At 42.9% G+C, this 3,889-nt stretch overlaps 1 long non-coding RNA gene across 1 annotated transcript; it reads left to right on the forward strand.

The window, feature by feature from the left end:
• Positions 1-365: 365 nt before the first annotated feature.
• LOC130084400 (uncharacterized) lies at positions 366-934 on the forward strand. The gene is made up of 3 exons (XR_008806921.1): positions 366-410; positions 503-574; positions 643-934. It is a non-coding gene; the product is annotated as an uncharacterized LOC130084400 (long non-coding RNA).
• Positions 935-3,889: the final 2,955 nt, after the last annotated feature.

The raw sequence follows: 3,889 nt of genomic DNA on the forward strand, positions 1-3,889 counted from the left end.
CTTAAAGAGTATGTGTTTATAGGGCGGGAAACCCAATTCTTCTGGCCAGAGAATTGCGTTTCCTGCAATCCTATAAAGTAAGATGATATTGTGGAGCCCCACAAATATTATCCTGACAATTGAGCTAATTCATTTTACCTGTTTTGTGAAACGTGGTCCGTGTAATTAATTGCAATCAACTTGTGGTTAATTTCAAGGATTCACATGCATGCATGCAGGTAAAATGACAGATCCTCCCTTATCGGGAGATTTATTAACATGTAAGACTGATCTAATCCAAACATGCATGAATAATTATTAATTACCAATTATTAATTATGATATGCAAATTCCCCACGGATTAGATCCGCCCTTGAGTCTTTACACGGTGCACGTTATCAGTTCAGAGTGAGTGTCTGTTCACCCTTCAGGTATAGGTATGTTCTGTCTCTGTATTGAGTACTGGGGTGCGGTAATAGTGGGTCGCTATGTTACTATTAATGTGTTGCTTCCTGTACCCCAGGTAATCGGCGGTCTTGATGATTGCTGTAAACAGTAGCCAGAGGGAATTATATGTGAGGAATATTCTCTTGTGGTAAGTGTTATGTAAGATAGATGGAAATTGTAGTAAAAGAGCATTAGTAACATCTCGCTTCCTTTAAGGCGTGGGTCTTCTCTCTCATCCTCCGGACCGTTCTTTGCTCTCGTCTTCAACACGATCTTCCTACTGTTTCTACAGTGAATTGCGCTTAGTATAACCTGAGTACATTTGAGAACCACGTGTTTACGCTGCGATCGCGCCGTGGGCCAGCAGCAGGATTTGCATCGTCTACTTCCTTTCGTTTTTAATGTGATAGAAAAGTTATGATCAATAATAATTGACTGTTATTTGTACGAGAACCAGTGTGTGTGCACACGCGAGCGTGTGTATGTGTGTGTGCTGCACCAGCTCTATCTGCTGTGGTTCTGTTTTTTTTAGTTTAGCTGTGTGTATTTTGTTTAGATTTTGTTTCTGTAATTATTTTTGTGTGTCGTTGCTGACCTTGATTATTATATTTTCTTTTGGCTATTTATTTTTGGGTTTTACTAAACTCAGTGTATTTGTTTTCTCAGGGACTGAGGTAGATAGTGGTGGTGTTGCAGTGGGTGACACTTTTGAAGTGCCTATGTGTGTGATCTAGTGTACGGTGACGTGTGTGTGTGTGTGTGAGTAGGATTGCGCTTTTGGAAAAGCCATTAAGTGGTCCTTCCGCCGGTAGGTTTAGCCTGGTTGTTTTGTTTTACTTTTTGTTTGACTGAAACTCCCCCTACCCTCGTGGGTCAGGGGCGCGGTAGCGGGGGAAAAGGGGTACCCAGGGCCCGAGGCAGGGGGAGGGGCCCTTAGAAGTCGCCGCGCTCAAGTCAAAAAGTCCGTCCCCACCGTCCCCACCCCGTTGGAGAAGTCGCCGTGCTCAAGTCAAAAAGTCCGTCTCCGTCTTTTGATTTTCAAGTCTTGTTGGTCCATTACCCTTTGTGTATAAGTCCCAGTGTTCCCAGTCTTTGTTGGATTTTGTCTTTGTCTTTTCTTTGTTGTTTTTTGTCTTTTCTTTTGCTGTCCTGGTCTCAGCAATCCCCATTCGGTGGTTCCCATAGGTATTTCCTCTGTCTTAGGTGCTTCAGGTATAGCTTTATTTTGGTCTGTCTGACAGCTATATTAACAAGGTTTGATCTTCTATGAAGCGACTTCAGCATGACAATTGACTAAAGCTATTTTTCTGGAATCTAATCATATTAGATGAAGCCATGCTGGAGTCAGATAATCTGTAGTTTATATCTGTTTTGCATTGTGATTGGCATGATTACACGGAAATGTTCCTGCTGCATTATTATGTATATGAGCTGTTTTGACACATGGACAACAGCAGCCAACTTCAATCCACTCTGCATTGTGTAACAGCAGTTTGCAAAATGACAGCTGTTTTCCCTTTTTCCACCACAGCATTGCCTCCTGCATGAAAAAAATCTGCATGAGTCTGCAAAATGAGCAGCAGTTTTATCCAGTTGCTGTCACTGACAGTCACATCGTATACACAGCCTGATATCACGCAGGAACAAACATCACTACTTACAAATCAGCGTAAGGAAAGATGAAACATAAATCAGGAAGTTTGCATAACATGGTCCTTGGGGATTTTCCTGGGACTCTACATAAACTGGGTTGGCACAAACAAGGACAACTCGTTTTTGAAAAAATACAAAAACATAAGAAGAATAGGTGGTTACTCTTTATTTTAAGGTTACGTAGTTAGATTGTACTTCAGACACGCGAAAGACACGCAAGCTCTTTCGCTCGCTTACCTTTCTGCCGTCGTGTGCGTGCGTGGTTAGGACCGCGGCGTTAGGAGCTCAACACATCTGTCTCGCATGCACGCTCCCTCTAGATTACAGGATATTTTAACTAATTTGCGGTAAAACTAGTCGATCACGAATGGCTCAACTGGTAGATCTATAGATAAACTTATTTTTCAGGCATTTGACCGACCGGGTTGACACTTCAGCGTGAGAAATCGTGGGTGTGGCGTGAGAGCGTGAGAATTGGCTCAATTGCGTGAGTCTCACACTGAATGCGTGAGAGTTGGCAGCCCTGAAAATACAGAATAAAGAACTCGGGACCGGAACACGGAACAGCTACAGGAAACAACGACCGACAAAACACAACTGAAACACGGAGGTATAAATACACAAACAGACAAGCTAAACAAGATAACAAGGGGGTGTGGCTAATCAGAAACACATGGGGAGACTAATCAACATGACGGGGAACAGCTGAACATGAAAGGACAGGGGAACACATGACAGACAAGAACAAGATACAAAACCCACACGTGACATAGCCAGGACACAGGATCAGGAACAGACACCGGATCAGGAACAGACTCTGTGACGACGGCCATCTTGTCCGTAGACACTGGCTCGGAGGCGGCCATCTTGTCCGTAGACACTGGCTCAGAGGCGGCCATCTTGTCCGTAGACACTGGCTCGGAGGCGGCCATCTTGTCCGTAGACGCTGGCTCGGCAGAAGTGACGTGAAGCGTCTCTGGCTTGGCAGAAGTGACGTGAAGCGTCTCTGGCTCGGCAGAAGTGACGTGAAGCATGATTTGGCAGCATGGCAGCATGATTGTGTGATTTAAAGATTTTAAATTGAGTAACTTACATTTTAGACACAATGTTGTTGGGCAAATAGGTTGGGCAAGCGATTCCACTAATAATGGTTTTAAACAAATTAGTTGAGTAAATGTTTCAATGACTTACTGGCATAACTATGTAACATGAATAAAGAGTTGAAAGAGTCTGGAACGTGAAACATGGACAAGATGAGTGATACAGACAGTGAAAAGTTCCAGTGCTGTTGTACTGTTTTATCAGCACTCTTGGAAGGCCATTAAGATTCAAGATTCACTAAATATTGTATTGTTTTGTATTGTATTGTATTTCATAAGGCAGCTTTGACAAATCAGTCCAACAGTTTCAGGATGAATAGTGGACAGACCCAGCAACAAGAGGAACGGCAAGTTACCACAAGCCTGACTGCATCTGAAGCTTGTTAACATTCCTCTGACAGGGTCGTGTTCTATGCACTAATATGGTCTGACGTTGTTTGTGTGGCAGAACTATGCTCCTAAAGGCCACCGGAACTCGACTAATAGGACACAGAGGGACACAGTGGGCAATATTTAAATTAATCTACATCATGTAGAATATATATTTTTATTTTTTATTTTATTACCCGGGTCTGCAGTGGCCTGTGTATGTACTGCTGAATATCTTTGTTTGGGGTACACAGAAGCACATCACACCAGCTCACAAAATCTATTTATCGTGTCATTAAAACTCACTGCATCAAATGGAAATTAGGATACAGATCCACTCA

The sequence above is a fragment of the Rhinichthys klamathensis genome, unplaced genomic scaffold (genome assembly GCF_029890125.1).
Source record: "Rhinichthys klamathensis goyatoka isolate OS25496 unplaced genomic scaffold, OSU_Roscu_1.1 h1tg000064l_1, whole genome shotgun sequence".
NCBI classification, from domain to species: Eukaryota; Metazoa; Chordata; class Actinopteri; order Cypriniformes; family Leuciscidae; genus Rhinichthys; species Rhinichthys klamathensis.